The sequence below is a fragment of the Hylobates moloch genome, unplaced genomic scaffold (genome assembly GCF_009828535.3).
Source record: "Hylobates moloch isolate HMO894 unplaced genomic scaffold, HMol_V3 SCAFFOLD_5, whole genome shotgun sequence".
NCBI classification, from domain to species: domain Eukaryota; kingdom Metazoa; phylum Chordata; class Mammalia; order Primates; family Hylobatidae; genus Hylobates; species Hylobates moloch.
This window is the reverse complement of record NW_026652280.1, coordinates 146015567-146042783: the sequence shown is the minus strand read 5'-3', so window position 1 is coordinate 146042783 and position 27217 is coordinate 146015567. Positions and strand designations below refer to the sequence as shown.

The following is a 27217-nucleotide window of genomic DNA, read 5'->3' as shown; positions in this document are numbered from 1 at the left end:
ACATTGAATTTGAAAAAAAAAAAAATGTCAACTTCTGCATGTGTTCCGGGTGGGAATATAATCATACGGCCTTCTTTGTAAAAATGAGGTTTCGAATGAAAAGACTAAGAAGGCTCATTTCCAGTTCAGATTCCTCAACATCCCTGATCCCAAGTGCACCTTCCTTCAGCCCTCTTGCCTCCTTTCCCATTACCCTTATAGGCAGGGAGTGTAGCACTCCTGAGGCTCGCACTGGAATGGGAATGAACCTCTTTTCCCTGAATCCCCTGAAGGCAGATGCCATCCTTGAGAATTTACAAGTCAACATACTTAACTTTAAACAGAAAACATTAATGTGTTTATAAGGACACACAAAATTTGAATTTCAATCCCCACCATAGCCAACTTCACAGTGAAAGTGCTTTCCTCCTCATTCTTCTACACCCTATTTCTGACCAGAAGAAGGAGCATTTTGCTTCTTGCCAAATGAGAAGTGCATTCTGGAAACCCTTGATGCCTGCACCACACCTCGAGTTTCTCTCTGGATTCTCTCAACTGTTTATTTTTCTGTGGTGCAACAAGTGCCAGAGAAGAAAAACTCTGCCTGAATTACAGGATATATGTATGTAAGGAAGTGAGTTTTCACTAATATCATTGATATGATTTTGTCTTCTCCAAGTAGAGGAAAGGAAGATGAGTATTGAAGATATGCAGTTTGGTATAACTACCAGAGATGAGGCCAGACACTAGGTGTGCGAGGAGGCTATGAATTGTTAATAATGCTAATCTTCAGTGATGTGGTGAATTAACAAATATAAGTTTGTGAAATAATAAACTTGGCTAACTTTCTCATGAAATCTGTTAGTAAGATTGCTTCATGGTAATTTTGGTACTTTAGTAGTCTTGTCTGTTGTATTATTTAACCTGGCTATATTACTTTAAGGCATGGGTCACTCAACAACCCATAAATTGTTGCTGCTAAAATTAAGTAAAAGCATTCTTGAAACTTTTTACCAAGATGATCACTTAAAGAGAGTGTATCTCACTTCACCCAAAGGCATTAAACATAGTGTATAATTTGCTTGACCTGAAAATCTGTTGCCTTGAAAAATCAAACATTTCAATAAAATAAAATTGGTATGCAAAGAGCTTAACAAGCTTAAGATAAAAGATTCTATGTTAAAAAAATAATAAAAATCTTTTGGAGAAGAACATAAATTGATTTAATCATGAATGCAATTGAACTTTCTAATGGATATATTTAGAAGATTATTAGTTTGGAATTGATTTTTCAGTTGGAAATCATCAGTAAAAAATTCTCTTTAAGGTTAAAAAGAAGGCATTTTAATCTGCATTCAAAATTAACAAAGTGAAATATATGCAGGGCAATATGGCACTAACTACATTTTTTAAAAAACACAATATGTATTTTTTTCACTGAAACTATCACTTCTTTCATATAAGGAAAGGAAACTCAATTTGTGTTCTGTGGAGAATCAGGCATTTGAAAAAGTGTGTGCTTAGCCTCAGTCATTAGAACAGAACTTCTTATATGATAAGTAGAGAAATAATTATTTTCTTTTTAGAATGAGAGATTTTTTGACTCTTTATGGCTGTCCTTTGTCATCTGGCCTGGGCCAGAAAAAGATGAAGTCACTGTGAATATTATTATTTTGGAATAAATGCTGAGGAAGAATTTCATAATTCTTTACATTTTGTTCATGTATTTGACTGCCTCCTTCCAGCTAGAATTAAAATTTTGGAGGATGTATATTTAAATTTTATATATCCAGACCCAAGAAAAGTGTCTGCATAGATATTCATTAAATATTCATTGAGTAAATAAAAGAAGAAGCATAGGAAGAATAGATTGCAAAAATATAGGGACAAAATAAAAAATATGCACAAAATTTTGGAAGGTTTTCACAGAAGTAAATGTTATTAGAACAACAACCTTTTTAACAAGGATTTTGAAAGTCATTATTGAAGATCTGGAAGATGATGCCCTTATTTAGCTTTGAAGATAGCAGGCGAAGTACTAGAAAGTATACAGGAATTAACAGTTTCATTTTTTCTCAGAACTCAGAATTCTTCATTCTTTCACACACTTTACCTTTATCCAATCCACAGTTTTCTAAGCTCATGTCCTACAATAATCTTTTCCCATGGATTTTAATATCTTGGCTTAATTAAATAACTTAAAGTTAAAAATATAGCACTTAAACTATGACTTACACTTAAAGACTCCCATTTCTAAATCTCCAGCTTCAGCTTCTCAAGGAGTACAGACCAGCATCACCAACTCTTTAGTAAAAATAATTGCTTTGATGACTCCCCCCAAAAATGAAATACATCAAACTCTTCTTTTTTTCTTTTTCACGCAGGCCTGTGGTTCCTTTTCTTTCTCATAAAAAGATGACATCACCAACAGGTCATTTGCCCAATCTAGGATCTACTAACCAGTTAGTAACTGTGCCAAATCTATTATTAGATCTAGGTACCAAAGCTAGAACCTTCTCTCCCTGACTACTGCCATGACCTTCGTTTAAGATCTCTTAGTTTCCTAACCAAAGGATTACAATAAATTGCTAATGGAGCTCCCATTCTCCAGTTCTTTCTGACCAGGTTATTGTCCCCATTGATTCTATAGTGATCTGTCTAAAATACAAATGTGACTAGTTCTATTGAAAAAAGAAACTTTTAGTGATTATTTTTATGCCTATGTGGAAATTTCTAATATTTCAACAAGCCATACACTGCACTTCATAATATTAGGCATCACAAATCCTTTTTGCTTCTGTCATGCTACTCTCCATTGTGAACAGTGTTTTGCTTTCAAAGTAATAAACTACACAGAAATCTCTAAATATGTCAATTGTTTTACCACACTAAGCCAATCTATGTTTTTCTTGTTTCCCATGACCATTTTCCCAATATTCATCTCTTATTCTGTTATTTGTCCTCAAATTCTACATGAAATGTCACTTTTCAGTAAAAAAAAATAATTACTTGTTGTCTTTCAAAGCACATTGTGCATAATTCTGTTATAGCCTTTATTATACTCTATCGATTATTGGTTGATAGACTTTTCTGTCATTTAAAAGGGTATATTCTTTTTAGGCTGTAAGCTTTTCTGATTCCAATTTTGATCTGTTTCTGGTGTCCTCTGATTCTATGTACTAAAGTAATTTTTATAAATGCATGAATAAATTATGATGAGTGTTATGAACTAAAATGCATGCCCCTAAAATTCATATGTTGAAGCCTTAACCCGCCGTGTGACTGTATTTGGAAACAGGACCTTTAGAAAATAATTAAACCATTAATAAGACCATAAGAGTGGAACATTCATCTGATAAGGCTGGTGTTTGTATAAGAAAAGAAAAGAAAACAAAACAAAACACTAGATTTCTCTTAGCCATGTGAGGACACAGTGAAAGGGAGCTGTCTTACCAGGAATCATAGATGTACCCTTGATCTTGGACTTCCCCACCTCTAGAACTGTGAGAAATACATTTCTGTTGTTTAAGCCACCTAGCCTGTGGTATTTTATGATGGCAGACAGAGCGAACTAAGACAATAAATTTGGAAAAGAAAAATAGCTCCCAGTATAGCACAGCAACAATATTAGCATTCATGCTATTTTAGGCAACCTGGTCACAGGTATATGTGTGCCCTAGAAAAATGGAGCTGTGTATGAATTGAAACAGCTATATGTGTAAACACTTTTGGGGTGCTTAAATAACCAGGCTCAATGCAGCTATAATGTGACTGACTCTTTGACTAACACTGGAACATCAGATATTTGAGTACACTAGTGATGTAAGTGGTGATAATGAAGAAGACATTGTTTGCAACTTGAATAAAGTGTCAAAGATCAGGGTTTTTCTTTTTTCTTTCTTTTTTTGAGATGGAGTCTCGCTCTGTTGCCCAGGCTGGAGGTCAGTGGTGTGATCTCAGCTCACTGCAATCTTGGCCTCCAAGGTTCAAGCAATTCTCCTGCCACAGCCTCCTGAGTAGCTGGGATTATAGGTGCCCACCACCATGCCAGGCTAATATCTGTATTTTTAGTAGAGATGGGGTCTCAACATGTTGGCCAGCCTGCTCTCGAACTCCTGACCTTAGGTCATCCGCCCACATCAGCCTCCCAAAGTGTGGGGATTACAGGCATGAGCCACTGTGCCAGTCTGGGTTTTTCTATAGAAAGTCTGGGGCCAATACTTGGACACATAATTGCTCTTTATAATTTTCTGAATTATTTTGTGAAAAAGAATCTAATAACTCAAGATTCCTAAAATCCAACATTTGGAAATATTAACATTAACAAAGTTAAATGTGTATCCAGATGTTAATGAAGTAAACCTTTATAGTATATATGCATTGATTAAATTGGTGTGGTACCTCAAATAGAGTCTTGTTTTAAGTAACCATCATTATTTATAATACACACTTATCTCACATTGAATTATTTAAATTCACGGAATTATTTAAAATATTTAAAATTATTTAAAATATACACTTATCTCACACTGAAAACTTTACTATTATGTTGCAATATCTTTGTGTCAAAACTCATAGAAGTGATTTTAGTGACATAATAATATATAATATGTTTATTTCTTAATTTTTAATAATTTTTTTATTCTATGACTATTAAAGTGTTCTCAATTTTAATTGTACAAGAAATTACAGAATAAAAATATTCATTCTTACTATTTTGGGAGAACAAATTTCCAGGAATGCAAATACCAGATTTCAGGATCTGAACATATTTTAATCTTTTGTTACATACTGCCATACTTCCTTTGGTAATAATGTACAAATCTACCTATGAAAAAAACAGCATGTAAGTGTACCCCTGTTCCCAATATTTATTTATAGAACCTTTTTAGATGGACATTTTGATTGACTAAAAAGTCATATTTGGATATTTCAACATGCGGTATTTTATATTATTAATATGTTTACATGTTTTTGTATGTGCATGGCTGTTTATATTTCTTGTTTTATAAATGTCTACTCATTTTTTTATTCCGCTTTTTAAATTGGTCTTTATATATCAAGGTTATTACTGGGTGTCATTTATGCTGCAATTATTTTTCCCCAGTTCGTAGTTTGCTTTTTACATTTTGTTACAGTGTTTTCTGCCCTTACTTTTTGAGGTTTTCCTTGTTAATTATTTTGGAACAAGTAAAGCACGGAAAAGAAAATCTTTAGTTCTGCCTAAAAGGACAAGGAAAGAGAGGAAAGTTAAATAAAGACCTCTTTCTGGAGATGGTAGGTGAGCAAATCATTGAAATACAAATAGATAATAATATACACGGTGTGGACCAGGATAGTTAGTCCAGAAAAAAGAGGCCGACATCATGTTATGTTTTGAAAGGGCAGCAATTAACAGAAATTGAATTGGAAGACTAGTCACAGGGCATGGCATAAAGAGTCTTATACTAAACAATTGAAGTTTATGCAGAAACATTAGAAACCATTAGACAGTATTGAAATAATTCAATTTATATTTTAGAAAGATTACTGACAGAAATGTGGATGGATGAAGTGGAAGCGGATAACCTCAAAGTCCAGAAACTCAAGCTGTTGTCAAAATCCAGGGTAGTAGTGATGAGGCTCTGAGCCACTAGAGTAGTAAAGGGAATTAGAGCAAGAGTAGATCCACAAATATTTTAGAGGTAAGATAAATAGGTCTTGATAATGAAAAGAACATGGAGAAAGAGAGTTTAAAAGGAACCTAGGGTGATTTCAGTTTTTCTCCCCTGAATAGGTACATAGCATTGCCACTCTCTAACAGTCTTCAGAACAACTATGGAGGTGGTATAGGTAATGTACAAAAACAAGCTGTTTTGACTTAGGTCTTCAACAGTATAGTTTGGGTTGCCATAGTTCTTTACTTTCCTTAATGTGTTCTGGTTTTCAACATAATAGTAAAGTTTTCAGTGTGGGATAAATGTGTATTTTTGATATCACTGTTAGTGCCTAACTTAAGAAATTCTTTGCCATGTACTGGAGGCATTTGGATACAGACAGGAGGCAAGGATATACTGGGATAAAAAAGGGCAGTTCCCCAGCAAAGGTCCCACCCTCAAGCCCAGAAACCCACAGCCCTAAATGGGAACAGGAATACCCGTTTTTGCACCCAAATGTTGGCATTTGGCCTGCCACACCCCCTTATCCTGTACACATATAGACCCCAAACTCCAGGCTCCACAAGCAGGTGAGCAGGTGAGACAAAAAGAAAAGCAGCAGAGTGGCAGAGCAGCAGAGAAAGAGAGAAAAGAAGGAGCATCTGAACTCCAAGAGGAGTTTGGCTGGGGACAGTCGGAGAGGAGATTGGCTGCGGGAGGGCCAAACTCCAGGGGAACATCATCTTCCCGCTCCATCTCCTTTCCACCTCCCCATCCATCTCACTGAGAGCCACCTCCAACACTCAGTAAAACCCCCACATTCACCATCCTTCAGGTCCATGAGTGACCTGATTATTCCTGGACACCAGACAAGAACCTAGGTACCAAGAGGGCACTAAGCTGGCTAACACTTAAGCCGTCTATGGAAGGCAGAGCTAAAAGAGCACTGTAAGATGCCCACTGGGGCTTCGGAAGTCGCAGGTACCCACCCCTAGGAACTACCACGGTGCCTGAGCCCAAAAGCACTCTCCCCAACTCCTGCACCTACCCATCTGTGGGCTCCCCCTCTCCAGCAGATGAGCCACACCCCTGTTGCATATCCTGTGAGGGGGGTCAGGGAACTCTCCTGTTTCAATTCTACCTATTTATTTCCGTTGCCTCACTTGCTGCTACCAACCTAAGGGTATTTCTTATTCTCAGCTTCTACCAATATAATGTTATGGTAGTACAAAGAAAAATAAAATGGGAAAAATTTCTAAGGTCTTACACTGGGCATTTGTAATCTACATGATGCTTTAGAATCCCGTGTTTTGGGCATTGTTTATTTGCTTCTGCCAGTCCAACAAGGGAATGCCAAACCCAGTGAATCAGCTTTACCTAGGATTGTTTTGGGAAAATTCTTGCAGGAAACTGGTAAGCTTCGTGACTTTGCCTGGACACATCTGAACACTCCTCTTGCTGGACGTGTGATTGCTTCTCATATCCCCAAAATTGTGTGCATCTTTTTTTCCTCTCCCACCTCTCTTTGCTGCTTCTGCAGTAACTGAAGAACTATAGGGCTACAATTGAAGATTTAGCTTTTTCTCCTCTTACAGAGATTTTTTTTTTTTTTTTTTTTTTTTTTTTTTTTTGAGACGGAGTCTCGCTCTGTCGCCCAGGCTGGAGTGCAGTGGCCCAATCTCGGCTCACTGCAAGCTCCACCTCCTGGGTTCACGCCATTCTCCTGCCTCAGCCTCTCCGAGTAGCTGGGACTACAGGCGCCCGCCACCACGCCCGGCTAATTTTTTTTGTATTTTTAGTAGAGACGGGGTTTCACCGTGGTCTCGATCTCCTGACCTCGTGATCCGCCCGCCTCGGCCTCCCAAAGTGCTAGGATTACAAGCGTGAGCCACTGCGCCCGGCCTTACAGAGATATTTTTTAAGGAAACAGACAGCAAAAGATCAGGACAGATTTTCAGATTATTTTGGCATGTCAAAACAGAAATTTTTAGAAGCACTGGGTATCGTTAGTCTGGATTTTGAAACAAATGTTGTCTGGAATTATAGAGTTCAGAGTCACCTGCAAAGAGTTGATAGTTGAAACCATGCAAATGGATACAATTCCTTATGGTAAGTATGCAAAAGTAGAAGAGTGAAAAGACAATAGAACAAGGGACACTATAAAGAATGAGTGGATCAAGAGGTTTTTGTGAGAAATAAAAATAAGGAGTGGTGTGTGGTTTAAAAATTGACAGAAGAACTAGAAAAGGATAATGTGGCAGAAACCAATGAAAGAAACAAACATGCACAAAAACAAAATACAAAATTTTAAGAAGGAACGAGGTCAACAGTGTCCAAAAAAATTAAAAATGTCACCTTAATATTAAACTGCTTATCTATGTGAATATTCTGGGCTAATTTATCAATCATTTATTTCCAAAAATTCTTTTCAATTCATTTGGAGCTTTTAGTCCAGTTTAGTTCAATAAAGTACAGGGGACAAAATGGAAAATGATTACAAAGAAAAAGCACTGTAATGTTTCTTTATCGTTTCCATACTTAATATTGATCTATGGTGTGCCAATGACAAACTTCTCTGGCCCATAGAGCTCACTATTTGTTAAGCATTAGTATTGATGCAACAAACCTTCTCTACTGTTATAATAATTTCTTTTATGTATCATAAGAAGCATAGAAAGTTAACACTTAGACATGAATAGAGTAGATTAATGACATCCCCATTTTTTCAGTATGTCATATGTTTATAAATATAGAACCTTCAGATGTTAGTCAATCATTTATCTTTATTTTCTGCATTCTCCCTACAGTTAAGTACAAAAAATTTAATACAATTTTAATACTGCAAAACCTCTGTAAACATTTTTCCTGCTGCTATCAAGGTAGATATTCCAGTAAATCAAATTTCTCTGCATTAGGTAAGAGTTTAAATGCTGATTTTATGAAGGGCCATTATGGATACATATCAGATATGCATGATTGTTGTGTAAAATTGATGCATTAAAAAGAACCTCTGCATTTAAACAAAAAGAGAGATAAATCTTCATAAAAATTCTTGTGAAACAAGTCTATTGTATTACAGAAGTACAAATAATAACAGACTTTATGACTTGTCATAAAATATTTATTGTACACATTTCTTCTACATCATAATAAAATGTTTATTCCAAATTCAATATGTAAAATTCATACAAGTATGATTTAGGCTACTTACGTAATTCCTAAATTTAACCTTTAAACATTTCATGGAAATCTTATAAGTATCTGTATAAACTCTCACACTTTGGGGTACCTAAAAAGTGATAGCATTAACAATGTTGTGTGGTAATATGTATATGCTGGGTTAGTTCAGTGAAGGCAGTTGACATGATTCTGCACAAGAAAAAATAAAAATTCTGTAGGTTCAAAATGTCATTGGAGGTTGATCACTCAAACAATATTATTTTTTAAATCTTTGATGAAATAAATGCTGTGTTCATCGAAGTGGGTAAATCTTTTATCAATTATAGTGAGACTCTAATATAAAATTCCAGTATAAATAGATGTGAATTGAAAAGAAATCATCAAAAGTCATCCATGCTGCCCTTTGTCCCTCCCTGTTTATTTAAGAACAGCTGCAAGGAGCAGGCCTATAGCTATGCTAAGGAGTTCTGTTGTCTCTATAACTGTATGTAATTGTTATGTCAACTTATGCCATGCAATCATAATAATAAAATAAATTTTCATAGCAGCTTCATTTTGGAATTAATTGTAATAGAGTAACTATTTTGATTTGTGCCCACCAGAGAGTAAATTTACCAAACTGTTTTCGGTATGGTGGAATTAATAGCCATGTCTAAAATCATCATATCAATTTTTAGTTGAAATCAATTAAATGTCAGGTAAAGAAAGAGTTTGTGCAAACATAGTTCAAATTTTGTTTGAGAATAATAAGGTAGAATTGATTTAAACCACCATTTCTGTTGGAAATTACATCATCTCTAGGTGACAGGAATTTTCCAGCTCCATTGTAATCTTATGGGAACACCTCATAAATATCGTGCGTGGTTGACCGACATGTCACTATGCAGCACATTACTGTATTTTTCTTGAGGACTTATAGTGTGCTAGGCAGTATCTATGTCCTTTTGTACATTATTTTTCTCCATATAATACACAGAGGAAGATAATGAGGTAGATGTTAATATCTCCACTTCACAGCTGAACGTTTCAGATTCAATGAAGTTATGTAACCTATTCAAGATCATGCAGCTAGTATGGGAGGATCTGAGTTCAGACAAGTTCTGTCTGATTGTAGACCCAAACCAATGCTTTCTGACTCCAAATCAGAATCCTTTCAAGAATACCACTCTAGACAAATTATTAAAAGGTGAAACATGCAAGAGCTAATTTGGTTCCTTTAAAACCCTAGCTTTCTAGTACTGATGAGCAAAGAAGGATTTAAGATGGAGTTCAAGCTTCAGGGCTTCTTCCCTGCAGGGACATTTTCTTAAGGAACTCCTGACTCTCATCTCAATTGTACAAGATTTAGGCATTTTAAGTCTTAATTATAACCATAAGACTGAATCCTTCATAAGTAAAAAAAAAAAATCAAACCAAGGAAGAAGGTCATTCACGGAAAAAAAAATCCAGAGGAAAATTACCATATTGCCATGAATGGTTAAGGATTTGTCAGTTTCTTACAAGTGGCAGGGATAACAGAGTTTGGAAGGGAGTCCAGCCTAGACCCTTGAAAATAAGTGACTTTGATGATCAACCTCTGTGATGCAGGTTGTGTCTTCCAAGAAGCAGACTAGGGGAGTGTGCTTTGAATCAAAGCCTGTGGACCAGAGAAAAAGAATCAAGATTGGGCAGAGGGAGAAGTTGGGCTGCAGTGCAGGCCAGACAGCCTCAATATTCACAGTCCTGGGAATTAGGATAGGAAATCATGGGAGGCCATTTTCGAATTCTGCCTAACTCACAAGCCATATGGTTTCTGTCACAACTACTCAATTTTGCAAGCTGTAGTGCAAAAGCAGCCAGAGAAAATATATAAATAAATGAGAATGGCTGTTTTCCAATAAAACTTTATTTATAAAACCAGGAGGTGAGCTGGATATCACCCATGGGCCATAGTGCCAACCCCTGGTCTAGTCAAACAGTAAAAGCAGAATCAATAGAAATAGATTCACATTAAATGCATACTGAATGACAGCCAGCTGAACAAACCCCAGACAAGAGAATTCTGGGCATAAGAACCATTATGTCAAGTATCTGCAATATCACAAATTATTCACTTGAGAGAAGATGCTAGAAAATGAGGCTTCTGTATCCAGCAAAATGCCTTCAAAGGTGAAATTCTGAGTTCCATAATAAGTGTCTGCTCTTACCAGAGAGCTTCTATAAAAGGTGACAACCAGAGGACATTTATAAGTGCTATCCTCAAGTTTTAGACAACTATGGGTCAGGAGTCTTTGAAATTAGTGATTCCATAAAGTAATGTGAGAAGATACAATTTAGTTAAGCAATTATAAAATGAAAAAATAAAGTACAAATAATAAATTTCCTGATAGATCAAGAATTACATTTCTAGGCTGGGCATTGTAGCTTACACCTGCAATCCCAGCATTTTGGGAGGCTGAGGCAGCAGGATCCCTTGAGGCCAGGACCAACCTGGGCAACATAGTGAGACCTTGTCTCTACAAAAAATAAAAACAAAAATAAATTAGCCAGCCATACTACGCGGGAGGCTGTGGCAAATGGATTGCCTGGTCCCAGGAGCTCAAGGCTGCCGTGAACTATGATGGTACCACTGCACTTCAGCCTAAGTGACAGAGTTTCTACAAAAAAAAAAAAAAAATTACATCTCTATAACCAAGTATTAACTAACATGAGGACACTAGCAAACACTAGAGACATTGCTATTATCATGTTATGCCATATAGTAATGAGAATTATATATTTACTTATACAATTCGTAATAATCTCTTCTATTATCTAAATTAATGTTTATTTTATTTATTTGCTAAAATATAAGTTTATTTGTGCTATTTGCATCACTTTATTACTTTATAGATTGCATAGAAATAAAAGAAGCAATTAATTATATAGAAATATAAAATTTTCTGGACTTGTGATGAGAACTAAAGACTTTTAGATTATACTTTGCTTAAACTGAGAAACAATGTTTTTCGTGTTTATTATTTAGTACTTCTAACCCCATAGTACTTAAAATAATGTCTGGCCATAGTAGGTGCTCGATTAATATTTAAAAAATTGTTCTCTGCTAACAACAACAATTGTTCTCTGCTAACAACAATAGAATAGTTGTTATTCTAATTGACTTCAGTGCTGGTTATTAGAAACCCCAGGAGTTCCTGGTCTATCAATGGGCATTTGTACACACAGATCTTACATGAAGATTGTAAAAATATCAAACAGATTGTACTATTCAATTGAGCTTAGCTCATTTTCCCAATACAGAGACAAGGTATTATTTAAAAAATAGTGATTTAATCTCATATATCTGTTCCTTACTCCTTGAACAATGGGTCCTCTCTATATAAAGCCAGAAACAAATTTTTCTTCCAATTTTCTAATTCAGACCTATCTTTTTATTATATCTTGCGAATTCTTTAGGGGATAATCAGGATAACTATGTCGTTAGCCTAAATTCTCTTTTTATGAAAAACATACCTTAGCTGAGTAGCAAGTGATTACGTATAGCAAAAATGATGAGAAAGTATTACATTACAGTTACTGTGTTATATATTAGATCTTTCAACAATTCTGATCCAAAGAACCTCAAAGCATTAATGTTATGGGAATTTTTCTCTGACTATACTCTTTACTCAACACATTTACTAAATTTTTAATATAAAAATATAATTTTCCAGTTTCATTTTACTTCTTCTGAACCAAGTATAATCTCACCTGAAAACATATTAAAATTGATCATGCTTTACCTGCATTCTGACGTAATATTTTGTACAAAATAAACAATTCATATTTATTACATAAATTAATTTTTTATTATTTAAACTTTAAAATACAATTCACAAATAGATGATAGATAAAATGCAATTATTTTAATAGCAATCTCTGAAAGAATCTCCAGTTTAGGGACACGGTTTTTAGGTCATGTTTTAGTTGGCATTCAACCAGAGAAACAAAGTAGGAAAATATGGAAAAATGTCTTTCGAGAAATTGGCTTACGCAGTTGTAGGGGCTGGCTAAGCAGATCCAACATCTGTAGGGCAGTCAGTCAGGAAGGGAAAGTCATAATTAGGCTGAAATCCCATGGGCATGATGCGAACATTGTAGTCTACGGGCAGTTAGGAAGGAAGATACAGAATGAAAGGGAGAGGAGCTGCTGACTCAACTTCTCATTGGAAACACTGATCTCAGGGAAGGCCTGAGCTCCCTTTTAAAATTTTTCTAACTTAATCAGAATCACCTAGGGTAAACTCCCTTTTTATTAACTTAAAGTCAACTGATTAAAGACTTGAATTACTTCTGCAAAATCGCTTCACTGTAGCATCTAGTTTAGTGTTTGAATAGCCATGAGAAGGTGGGCACATGCTTCAAAATGGCCACCCTTCCATCCTCCGGCTCTCACAAGACAGGATCTCTAGTAGCATATCATAACATTCTAGAATCAATCATCCCAGAAACATCCTACAAAGGGGACTGTAGTTTAGCCTTGCCACATTTACTGTAGTTTAGCCTTGCCACATTTAACCATCAAAACACCATCACAGATTGAAGTACATTGAACTCCATAGAGATGGTGCCGGGGCAAGTGAGAGCAGCAGAGGCACTGGGCAACGCTCTGCCTCACTGAGGAAAAATAACTAAACATGGGCCATGGAGATCCTGTGAAGCCGAGAGGCAAAATGTCATCATATGTATTTTTTTGTGCAAACTTGTCAGGAGGAGCACAAGAAACGAAGAAACGGTATCCAGATACTTCTGTCACCTTCTCACAGTTTTCTAAGAAGTGCTTAGAGAGGTGGAAGACCATGTGTGTTGAAGAGAAGGGAAAATCTGAAGACACAGCAAAAGCAGACAAGCCTTGTTATGATAGAGAAATGAAAACCTGTATCCCTCCTAAAGGGGAAACAAAATGAAGTTCAAGGATCCCAATCCACCCCAGAGGCCTTCTGACTTTTTTGGTTCTATTCTGAGTAGTGTTCAAAAATCAAAGGAGAACATTCTGGCCTATCCATTGATGATGTTTCAAAGAAACGGGAACGTGTGGAATAATTGCTGCAGATGACAATCAGCCTTATGAAAAAAGAGGCTGCAAATCTGAAGGAAAAATACAAAAACGATATTGCTGCATACAGAACTAAAGGAAAGCCTGATGTAGCAAAAAAGGGAATTGTCAAGGCTGAAAAAGGAAGAAAAAGAAGGAAGATTAAGAAGAGGAAGAGGATGAGTAGCAAGAGGAGGAAGAAGATGAAGAAGAAGATGATGATGATGATGAATAAGTTGGTTCTAAAGCCGTTTTTTCTGATCTATAAAGCATTTAAACCCCCTGTACAGAATTTACTCATTTTAAACAAAAACATTGAAATGTAAGGCTGTATAAGATTTGTTTTTAAACTATACAATGTCTTTTTTTGTATAGTTAACACACTACCAAATGTGTTTTTAGATAGCCTCATTCTGATGGTGTTTTCAATAGCCATTGGCCTTGCCTAGTAAATTGGCATGGAAATTTAAAGTAGGTTCTTGATGGCACACAGTACAAATTAGTTATATATGGGTATGGGGATTGTAGCTTTTCAACTTCAGTTGTCTCTGATGCTGCTTATATGAAATAACTGTTCTGTTAACTAAATATCACTCCATAATTGCAGGAAAAAAAGGTGCAGCTATTTTGTTGATATTCTGAGTCTTTCTCAGTAAATACAATATTTTAAGTTAAAAAAAAAACAAAAGAAAACATCACAGTAACTATTTGCTTTTTGCCTTAAAGTCTCAGAATAACTAGCAGTTGGCCTATGCTCAAAATAAAACTTTAATATATATATCTGGTAAAACTAGTATGACTTTTCATATCAATTTCCTCAGGTTTCCTAAGAATCTTAACTTTCTTTTTTAAACTTTCTTATTAAAAGACAGGAGCAAAAGCACTTAAGACATACAAATAAAAAGAATAATGAGGTTAGCAAAGTTTCAACAAAAATGTCATACATGATAACGTTTAAAATTCTTACCTAAAGAATCGTGAAGGGATATAGTTTAAATAATAAAATGTTTTAAAAATACATGGCACAATGAATTTTCTAAGGGTTTAGAAAGGTAGAATAAACACATTTTTCTAAAATACCATCAATTTGGCCTGCTCTGTAGGTGAAATTGAAGGAACACATTAAGACATGAAATTAGCCTGCATACTTTGGCAAGACACCCAATATGAAAGCCATGGTTTGGTTGAACTTGCAGCAACTATTGTATCAGCCAACCAGAGACAAATAACTTTTTTCTAACGTAATCATCATTGATTTATATACACATTTATTTCCAAGTTTATTATAATCCAATTCTATGCAAAAGACTATTTCTGGAGTTTAATATATGTATGTGAATGAATTAAAGGAAAGAAATGATGGAGAAGAATATGAGGGAGACAGGTAGGCAGGGGAAAAGTGAATGAGGGAAAGAAATAATGAGAGGGAACAAAGGAGAGAATGAAAAAGGACAAAGGAGGAGAGAGAAGGTAGAAGAAAGGAACTTCCACCTAATTGAAAGATTTAAATCAGAACTTTTTTTTTTATCTTAACTAGTGGCTCACTGACTATCACTAATGAGTATAGCTACAAAGATCTGAAAAAATTTAGTGAAATCACTCACTAGGGAAATTGTATTTCTGACAATGCATACTAATTACTAGAGGAACTCTTCTAGTTGGGCATGCCTCTAGTCCCACCTACTTGGGAGGCTGAGGCAGGAGGATCACTTGAGCCCAGGAGGTTGAGGCTGCAGTGAGCCAGGTTCATGCCACTGCACTCCAGCTGGGGTGACAGAGTGAGACCCTGTCTGGAAAAAAAAAAAAAAAGTAGAGGAACTTTCTCCTAAGTAATGAAACCAGCTCAATACTCCCATACACTGTTCTTTCAGATAAACATAGAAATTGACCCTTCTGCTGTCAAAGCTTGAAACTTGTATTTGTTTCATCTGAGTTCCTTCCTCAGGAAAGGACCTTCAGGCCTCTCAAAAAAGGTATCAAAGAACTGAAACTCACCAAATTGGCACCAGATGCCTCCATGCCCCTCCCTAGTTCTTGCTTTCTTACACATTATTATATTTCTTCCCTGCTGTATGAACCCCTAGTTTTAGTAAGTCCGGGAGATGGATTTGAGTCTGAACTCCCATCTCCTTGGTTGTAGCACCAGATTAAAGCCCTCTTCCTTGGTAATACTTGTCTTCTCAGTGATTGGCTTTCTGTGAAGCGAACAGCAAGGCCTAGACCAAACCGCTGATGTTTTAGTAACAATAAAAGGAATATTGCAAAACACCATAGTAACCTGAAAAGCCAAGATGTAGGTAATATTCCTTCCTGCAGGTCATCTGCGTTGAGCTGTTAATATATTTTTCTGCTTCGGAGGCTTGTGCCTGCTGGTGAGAGTGACTGGTGCTCATTAATTCCCAACTCCAGGTTCAAGGTTAATTATAAATCAGTCATGCCAGGTGTATTTAGACCACAGAAATCAGCCAAAGCTAAAAATCAGGGCTTTTTATCCCAGACAGCCAGTTTTTGAACATTTTCCATCACAACAGGTGAAATAGTTGACTCTTCAGAGTCTCTTCTATCACAGTGTTTTCACGTATCAGTTATTCTATGTATTACTGATTAGTAGTAAGTAAAATGGAAAGCTCCTCACTCCAGACCAGAAAAAAACTCTTTATGACTGATTTGCCTCAGGAATGAAGGATAAGAAATGACTTGTCTCATAGGAATCCCAGGGCAAAGAAGATACTTACTAAGTCACATTTCTTAGAAATTTACAAAGATCAAATTAGTGAGATTCATCCTGTGATTATACCTTATTCCATCATTCTCCAGGATTAATATTCTTATGAGAAGAAGGGCACTGTAGTCCTTTTATTTCTTCCAGGTGAGGCAATTGTGCCTGTGTATATCTGTTAGTTCATATATGTGGAGAGGAAGTATGACTACCTCTGTGCAGGGTGATAAATGATAAAGACACTATATTGAAACCTTGGAATAAAACGATGTTTAGACATGGTCCTTGACTTAAATTTCAATGTTTTATAGCTGAGGAATTAGTCTTAGAAAACCTGAATGAAATTCAAAACTCTGTCATTTGAATCGATAGCCACAAAATTTTCCACTCAATGGCACTCTATATTAAGTGTATTCTGTACATTAAGTATATTACAAATTCTTATTTTACATATTATGAAAAATTGAATATATACAAGGATCTCACACTTTTTCATAAGAAATTCAAAAGCTCAAACTCTACAGTAAAGGAAAATGTACAAAAACACTTTTTACTAATAATTCTCTGTATGCATAAAAATATCTTGGACATTTGTAAAAAAATGGAAATCAATGAGACTAAACTCCAGAAATCCTCTTTTCATAGGACAAAAAGAACTTGAATATTTTGTCAAAGGCCTTTTCTGCATCTATTGAGATAATTGTGTGGTTTTTGTCTTTGGTTCTGTTTATATGCTGGATTATGTTTATTGATTTGCGTATGTTGAACCAGCCTTGCATCCCAGGGATGAAGCCCACTTGATCATGGTGGATAAGCTTTTTGATGTGTTGCTGGATTCAGTTTGCCAGTATTTTATTGAGGATTTTTGCATCGATATTAATCAGGGATATTGGTCTAAAATTCTCCTTTTTTTGTTGTGTCTCTGCCAGATTTTGGTATCAGGATGATGCTGGCCTCATAAAATGAGTTATGGAGGATTCCCTCTTTTTCTAAACTCTCAATAAATTAGATATTGATGGGATGTATCTCAAAATAATAAGAGCTGTTTATGACAAACCCACAGCCAATGTCATACTGAATGGGCAAAAACTGGAAGCATTCCTTTTGAAAACTTGCACAAGACAGGGATGCCCTCTCTCACCGCTCCTATTCAACATAGTGTTGGAAGTTCTGGCCAGGGCAATCAGGCAGGAGAAAGAAATAAAGGTTATTCAATTAGGAAAAGAAGAAGTCAAATTGTCCCTGTTTGCAGATGACATGATTGTATATCTAGAAAACCCCACTGTCTCAGCCCAAAATCTCCTTAAGCTGATAAGCAACTTCAACAAAGTCTCAGGATACAAAATCAATGTGGAAAACTCACAAGCATTCTTATACACCAATTGCAGACAAACAGAGAGCCAAATCATGAGTGAACTCCCATTCACAATTGCTTCAAAGAGAATAAAATACCTAGGAATCCAACTTACAAGGGATGTGAAGGACCTCTTCAAGGAGAACTACAAACCACTGCTCAATGAAATAAAAGAGGATACAAACAAATAGAAGACTATTCCCTGCTCATGGATAGGAAGAATCAATATTGTGAAAATAGCCATACTGCCCAAGGTAATTTATAGATTCAATGCCATCCCCATCAAACTACCAATGACTTTCTTCACAGAACTGGAAAAAACTACTTTAAAGATCGTATGAAACCAAAAAAGAGCCTGCATTGCCAAATCAATCCTAAGCCAAAAGAACAAAGCTGGAGGCATCACGCTACCTGACTTCAAACTATACTACAAGACTACAGTAACCAAAACAGCATGGTACTGGTACCAAAACAGACATACAGACCAATAGAACAGAACAGAGCTCTCAGAAATAATACCACACATCTACAACTATCTGATCTTTGACAAACCTGACAAAAACAAGGAATGAGGAAAGGATTCCCTATTTAACAAATGGTGCTGGGAAAACTGGCTAGCCATATGTAGAAAGCTGAAACTGGATCTGTTCCTTACACTTTGTACTAAAATTAATTCAAGATGGATTAAAGACTTAAATGTTAGACCTAAAACCATAAAAACCCTAGAAGAAAACCTAGGCAATACCATTCAGGACACAGACATGGGCAAGGACTTCATGTCTAAAACACCAAAAGCAATGGCAACAAAAGCCAAAATTGACAAATGGGATCTAATTAAACTAAAGAGCTTCTGCACAGCAAAAGAAACTACCATCAGAGTGAACAGGCAACGTACAGAATGGGAGAAAATTTTTGTAATCTACTCATCTGACAAAGGGCTAATATCCAGAATCTACAAAGAACTCAAACAAATTTACAAGAAAAAAACAAACAACCCCATCAACAAGTGGGTGAAGGATATGAACAGATATTTCTCAAAAGAAGACATTTATGCAGCCAACAGGCACATGAAAAAATGCTCATCATCGCTGGCCATCAGAGAAATGCAAATCAAAACCACAATGAGATACCATCTCACACCAGTTAGAATGGTGATCATTAAAAAGTCAGGAAACAACAGGTGCTGGAGAGGATGTGGAGAAATAGGAACACTTTTACACTGTTGGCGGGACCGTAAGCTATTTCAACCATTGTGGAAGACAGTGTGGCGATTCCTCAGGGATCTAGAACTAGAAATACCATTTGACCCAGCCATCCCATTACTGGGTATATACCCAAAGGATTATAAATCATGCTGCTATAAAGACACATGCCCACATATGTTTATTGTGGCACTATTCACAATAGCAAAGACTTGGAACCAACCCAAATGTCCAACAATGATAGATTGGATTAAGAAAATGTGGCACATATACACCATGGAATACTATGCAGCCATAAAAAATGATGAGTTCATGTCCTTTGTAGGGACACGGATGAAGCTAGAAACCATCATTCTCAGCAAACTATTGCAAGGACAAAAAACCAAACACCGCATGTTCTCACTCATAGGTGAGAATTGAGCAATGAGAACTCATGGACACAGGAAGGGGAACATCACACACCGGGGACTGTTGTGGGGTGGGGGTAGGAGGAAGGGATAGCATTAGGAGATATACCTAATGTAAATGATGAGTTAATGGGTGCAGCACACCAACATGGCACATGTATACGTATGTAACTAACCTGCACATTGTGCACATGTACCCTAGAACTTAAAGTATAAAGTAGTAGCAGGTGAGGGTGCAATTATGACATAGGGATTCCCATTTACATTTTGAAACACGCCAATAGGAGAGATCATCAGGGTTTGCTGTTCAGTGAAATCAAAACCCAAGCCCCTTGTTAATCACTGAGGCCGAATGCTTCTTCTCAACTCAGGACCATGGCTCGCCTTGAGCCATTTTCCACCTTTCACAAATGAACATCACTTAGCACGATGTCTTTAGCAAAGGCAACACAAACACAATGAATAAGAGTTTCCTTGTTTTCTAGTCCAGGATGGGTGCGGGTGGTGGAAAGGGATAATATCACTTGGAAGTTACTTGGTGTCATATAGAAACCTTGGTATCAGTTCAGGTGTAAAATTCTCAATATACCCAAATCCCAATTGTTTCATCGCCTCCCAGACTCAGAGAAACACACCATTTTTCTTTAATAATGTCATCTCCTCTTTAAAAACCCACAATCTGAGTATCCTATTTATGAATAAATATCGTGGTCAGAGTTTAAATAAGTTGTATAATGAATTTATTTGGTATCATGACAAAAAGCAAGAGGTCAAATACCAATGAGCCTTTATCTTCTCTGAAACAGTCCAGTGATAGCCCTTCATGCTCACACCTAACACAAACTAATCAATAATCAGGACACTTTAAGATGGTAATAAAGACATTTAATTCTTTAAGAATTCATTTCTCATTCTTTAAATAATATTTGACAGTAAGAAAAAAACAAGTAAATTATAAATTTAAACATCACTGTAAGATGAAGTAGGAGGACAAAGAGTGGAAAACTTCTTGTCTCTCTGTTGCAGTTTCTGGTCTAAAGAACATACCGGTTGTTATGTGTTGCAAGATATTATACAGACATCATTTTCTCAACAATTTTGTTGTATAAGATAATTACAGTATAATAGAGTTATTATATCAGTTGAAAGGAAAATAAAGCTTCCCATTATTTGGGTCTTTCACTTGTCAATAAAATTATTCTGTATATAAGTATACAGATATAAATCTTGTGGATGGAGCATTTGATAAGGCAGACACAGAAAGATACATAAATATCTCTTACTCTTGTCTACAGAAAATAAAATACAAACTCTTGGGCAAAAACACACAGATCTAGAATTTTTGTTCTGGTGATTTAGCATGGCAAAACTAATGGTGGAGGATAAAAGTCTTCTTGGAGCCAGAAAAGAGACAAACTTTCCAGTGTTTACTGGAACATTCCGGGGGATTTGCATATGCACACAGTGGAAGGGTGAGACCCAAACAGCCTCAGTTTTCTCATGAAAAATTGTTCCCTTGGTTGCTGTCAAATACTTCAAGCATCACCTCCTGTTGCATGAGTTCACTGGAATGCCCTAGAAACACATACTTATGGAGGGCCAACTAAAAGTCAGTATTGTGGTTTTAAAAGATCAAAATATCTCTTGGAAAAAGGAAATCTCAGTTTATTTTTCAACATATGAGCATGTAGTTTGTATCAGAATTTTTGAAAAATCCAGTAGGAGAGCAGAATGAAAGGCATTCTCTCAAAGTTTAAAGGTTGAATTTAATCCTGGTAATTGTGTGTTGAGGCAGGTACTCATACAATATTGCCACAAACTTCAGAATTTCAGAAATAAAATGTATAGTATATTACAATTATAAAATTATGCATACACCTACACCAAGAAATTTCACGTCTAGGACTTTACCCTAAGGTAGGAGTCAGAATCCTTTTCTATAAGAGGCCACATAGTAATATGTGGTTTTGCAGGTTTTGCAGGCCATACAGTCTGTGTCCAACTGTTCAATTCTGCTCTGATAGCATCAAAGCTGCCATAGACAAAATACAAACAAATGAATATGGCTGTGTTCTGATAGAATATTATTCACAAAAACAGGCAGTAGGTCATAGTTTGCCAACCTCTGTCCTAAGGCATTAAGCAGAGTTAGCAAGATTTATTATACAGATATTCTAAAAACATGTTATTATAATAACCAAGGATTAAACACAACCAACATTCCCAAAATAATGGAAATAAATAATTATTACAAATCTACCTAATGGCATAATATTGGTCTGTTTAAACTTACAATATTAGGAGAATAGAGTAGAATATTAAATTGCACATATAGTAGGATCCCAATTTTATTACATATAGAAATATTCAATATGCAGATCTTCAGAGGAAATTTAGCTGATTATGGAATTTCATTAAAAATCAGAAAAAACAAGTTGTGTTGGGGATGTAGTCAAAATATTTGAAAACAAACTTGAATAAATTCTTTTAAAAATCAAATTTGTGTATGGAAGGTATTAATGTGACATGATTGCCACCTTTCCCAAAATTAATTTATAAATTCAAGTAATACTAAAAAAAAATCATAACTGCTCTTTCTTGGATCTTGACAAAGAAAAAAAGCCAAGATAATTTTGAAGAAGAAGAACAAGGCTTTTGTACCTCATGAGGTACTAAAAATTATTGAAAAGCTATTTTAATTATGAAAGTGTGTTATTAACACATGAATAGAACAATGCATAATCTAGAAACAGTTTAGGCCTCTAGAAACTCGCTGTACATCAGGAATTTGATCAAAGTGTCAATGTTGAATTTTACCCAAGCTGTGTATTACCAATACAATAGTTAAAAAAATCCCTCACCCCACCATTTTGTTCTCCGAAATCTCCAGACACTTTTGTGTTAAGCAAATACCTAAATACAAAACATATCCTTGCATTGCCTCAAAAGAGATCCTTCTGCAGCACTGCTCATGGCTGCCTAAGACTCCCAGATGACTCTGGTTTACCTGCCTGCTTAAAACCCCAAGCCTGCTTCTTTTCCTTTGAGATGCTCCTTAATTTTCTTCTAATTGCAAAGACTTAGATAAAATCATCTCCTAAAATTTCAGTAAATTTTGCCTTTCACAAAAGTCAAATGGGAAAATTGAGACCATTTGATATATAGGCCTTAGAAAATAGGTTATAATTTTTGGGTTAAAAAAAAAGAAAAGCATTCCTTCTTCCCTCTCCATGACATAGACATGAATATATTTTTATAGGTAAAAAGTAAACGTTACATTTTTTAAAAATATAGGAGACTATCTTTATGGCTGTAAAGTAAGAAAATATTTTCCTAAATAAGACACAAAAACACAAACCAAAAAACAAAAGTGTGAAGATTTTGAGTATATTTTATAAGTTACGAATGTGAACTTCAAGACATATCATAAAAATGGAAAAGCAGTGAATGCCATTGAATGGGAAATTAATAGTGGAATTTTCTTTATGGTTTTCTAAAGTTATTTTAGGTTAGAATCATTTCACAGTAAAAAAAGTAAGTAAATTTGAGATCTAATATTTCACAGTCTTCCACTCTAGGATGGAATATTCAATTCACTCATAACTCTCAGCAAGTACTCGTCATTCCTGTCCCAGGTCAAGCAATGTCCATGGCTAGAATTACAGTCTGCAAGTATCAGCTGTCAGATTTTTAAATCTTTAAAAATAATCATGAGGAAGAGACAATAGTTTGAATTACCACACTTTTGCACTGATGATGAAGGATTTCTCCAGCTTAGGCTGTTTGAGCTCCTGGTGGTCTTTCTGGGTCTTGTCTAGCCACTAGCAGTGCAAAGCTCCGGACAGTGATTCAGGTCATCTCACCTCAAGGAGAGTCTTCACAGGAAGACTTGTTCTCTCTGAGTGGAGAAGGTGGTAGTTTCTCCAGAGTACAGCAATGGCTCCAATATCTAGGTTCTTTTAAAGTTTGCTCTTAGAAGTAATAAAACAATATATGTGAAAGGGGTATACAAAAGATGAGCTCTGATTTATGAAAAAATGTAGAAAAAAGAGAAAGGTAGAAAGGGTTTCCTACTGAAAAAAAAATTCAGTGGTGTAGAAAAGAGAATAATAAAACTGCCATGGATTGGTATGTCACTGTTTCTTCCTAGGAACACTGAGGATTTCCCTTCTGTTACTTCATTTTGTCCTCATAAACGGGTGCCCAGTAGAGACTGGAGTTGAAGATTTTTGAAATTAGAAACCTGCCAAATCGAAGATTACAATTATTTTCTGCCTTATTGGCATTTGTCTTGGGGCAGATTTTATTTTATTCTGGGAGGGACAACTTGGACAATTCAACCTTTTAAGTCATACAGATTTTAGGCAAACAAGATAAGCACTTAAAATTTTTTTTGGAAAGTCCTGAATCAACGAAGGAATCCAAATTATGATGCTTTTGTAATAAACATGAAATGGGCTGTTTAATAGGATGACCTCTGTTCATCTACAAGGCAACAGCTTTTTTTAGATGCAAATAATGAGTCATGGGTGGAACTGTGTCCCCCAAAAAGATATGCTGAAGTCCTAATCTGCAAAAGTGACCTCATTTGGAAATAAGGTCTTTGCAGATATAGTCAAGTTAAGATGAGGTCATACCCAGTTAGGGTGGGCCCTATTCCAGTGACTGGTATCCTTAGAGAAAAGAGGAGATCTGGACACAGGGAAGAAAAAGAATGTGCCAGTGAAGGTCGGAAATGGGTCTACAAATCAAGGAACACTAAGAATTGCCAGTAACCACCAGATGCTAGAAGACAGGTGTGGAACAGAGTCTCTGTCAGAGACTTCAAAAAGGTCTAATTCTTGATTTCTGACTTCTGGCCTCTAGAATTATGAGAATAGATTTCTGTTGTTGTAGCCCACCTCATTTGTAGTACTTTAGTATGAATGCCTTAAAACTGATACAAGTCAAATTTATTTTATTTCAGTTGAGTTGAATTTAATTTTCCCTGAATATGTATTTAGAATATCTGTATGTGGAGGGGAGATATGTGAGAAACACAGAGAGACAGAGAGACAGAAACAAAGAGACAGAGAGTTTTGATTTAAGCAGTTGCTTTGTTCTCATTAGCTACCTAGACCATATTTACCCAGAATAGATCCTCAGATCTGATTGTCTCTTTAAGTCCTACCAGTTGAAAGGCAATCAAAGGAATTAGAATGAGCTACCTCCCAGGTGTTATTTAACATAACAGAACAGATTTGGGAATGCACTGTCAGTTATTGCTGATCATTTGACCCAGACCACATCGTATTCAGGGAAGTTATACTCTAAAATAATGGCAATTCTCACTGCCAGTCATCCTGAAAGTAAGTTAAAGAGCAGGAAATGAGCTGGAACTTGGATTCTAGGAAGTCACGGGTTCAGGAAGAGTCTCCCTCTTGTCTCTGGGAGTAAAGTAAAGTTGCACCCACTGTTCCAGGCATGGAGATCATGTAAATTCTCATTTGTGTGAGATGAGCCAGAGCCCAGCATGCGAAGGCCTATGCATAGTCAGGGGATGACTTGAGAGTTTTGTTTGGTGTGTGGGACAGAAGAATAATCCCCTCTAGTAGTGGTTTGAAGCCACGTTTCTGTTGTACTTACTTTAGTATCAGCCTTTATAAATTCTTGATACATGTTGCTTTCTGGTGTGAGTAGTGCTGTGAAAAACTAGGTGGAAGACTGGAATTATCAGTGTCCGTGGCCAGGGAAGAAAACTCTATCTAGCAGCTGACCTGAGGTAAATGCAGGACTGCGGTGGCAAAATAAGAATATGGGAGCAAGTGTAGATTTGTTCTGGAGCATCAGTGAAGCTTTCCAGGGAAACCCTGGAAGTATGTGGTGCATTTTTAAGAACTCCACATTTTTGACATACAGGATAGTGAGAATTCTAACTATAATAATTTAGATGTTCAAAATATGTCACTTTTACAGACATAGTCTGGTGAGGCTCCATTATTACAACATCCAATTGTGTCTGGCACGTGGTGGGTGCTCAGCAAGTTCGCCTCCATTAAACTTTTCTCTGTTTTAAAGATAAAATAAATGAAGAGGGAAAACGTTGGTAGGGGAGAGGTTAGACTTCAGTACACGAGTCTTTGGTAGTTATTCTCCAAAAGTGTTTCCCCAATTCCTCCCATCTCTGAACAGAGATGTTACTCCTCACTTCAAATAATGAAACGATTTATCCTCTTTCTAAATTCGGGCTGGCTATGTGTGCTGCTTTAACCAACAGAATGTGGTTGAAGTGACATCCTGGGAATTAAGTGATACGAGATCCTAAGTGGACTGGTAGCTTCTGCAACTTTCCTCTCAATGCTTACTCTTGGATTATCCTCTCTTGACACACAGCCCCCATGCTGTAAGAAGTCCAAGCCGCATACAAAAGCAATGTGAAAGAAAATGAAGCGCTCCCATGAACACCCCCAGAGCAGCTCCCAGTCAGGAATCAGCATCAACTGCCAAGCCATGTGAATGTGCAATTTCAGAAATTCAGCCTGAGGCTCTAGATGATGGCAACCGCATGAAACCTCATGTAGAGTGGAAGAACTGCTCAGTTGAGTCCAGTAACCCACAGAATCACTAAAGATAATAAATTGCTGTTTTCAACCACTAAGTTGGGCATGGTGAGAAGTATGATTTCTTACATAGCAATAAATTACTGAAACAAATCCTAATAGCCTTGGAATTGTGCTGCCAAAGCCATCCAATGCATAAAAATAGTCTTTTGTTCCATATTAAATGCAAACTGATGTGCTTTTGTCACGTTTTTTAAACCATTTCACAGATGAAAAGAAAATAGTCAAAAAATATTCTGAACTCGATGGAATACTGTGGAGTAGATGAAGAAAACTCTTCTAAGTATCATCAAGACTATAATGACCCTTCAGAAAAAAAAAAACTCATGCAGACATCTGTCCATTCTTTTTTTTTTTTTTTTTTTTGAGACGGAGTCTCGCTCTCTCACCCAGGCTGGAGTGCGGTGGCTCGATCTCGGCTCACTGCAAGCTCCGCCTCCCGGGTTCACGCCATTCTCCTGCCTCAGCCTCTCTGAGTAGCTGGGACTACAGGCACCCGCCACCACGCCCGGCTAATTTTTTGTATTTTTTTTTTTAGTAGAGACGGGGTTTCACCGTGGTCTCGATCTCCTGACCTCGTGATCCACCCGCCTCGGCCTCCCAAAGTGCTGGGATTACAAGCGTGAGCCACCGCACCCGGCCCCATTCTTTATATTGTATGGGATCTTAGTTTGTAAATTTCTACTTCATATGTTTTTATAAGATGACTTTTTTATTGTTTCAATTACTTATTATTTTTGTTTAAGCTGGACTTAATTTTAAGAGATATGCAATCCAATTTAATATTGCATTCAGAAAGTAAGAACTCTGGCCTCATTATTTGCATGACATTAATATAAGCACAAGAGAAAATGGGTTGGACAAAATTTATTGCTTTTGCTTTATTTTTTCCTGCCACAAAACCATGTCCTCTGTCTTTGTTAGGGCTGGGGATTGTTTGCACCTTGTTGTTCTCTAACAATAGGCAAAGTAAAGGTTAGACGTGGAGAAGAAATATCATTATGTGAACATTATAACTACGTGTGCTAACCTGAGTGTCATTCATCATTGCTGCGTTACTCACAAAGTGGCAAATTTTAGTCTTCTTA

At 36.3% G+C, this 27217-nt stretch overlaps 1 long non-coding RNA gene across 1 annotated transcript in view; it reads left to right on the top strand.

The window, feature by feature from the left end:
- The window catches only part of LOC131383627 (uncharacterized), a 45463-nt gene extending 19443 nt beyond the window's left edge, over positions 1–26020 (top strand). Inside the window, exon 3 of the long non-coding RNA XR_009213790.1 lies at positions 25903–26020. This is a non-coding gene — a long non-coding RNA (uncharacterized LOC131383627). The remainder of the gene's footprint in view (positions 1–25902) is intronic.
- Positions 26021–27217: the final 1197 nt, after the last annotated feature.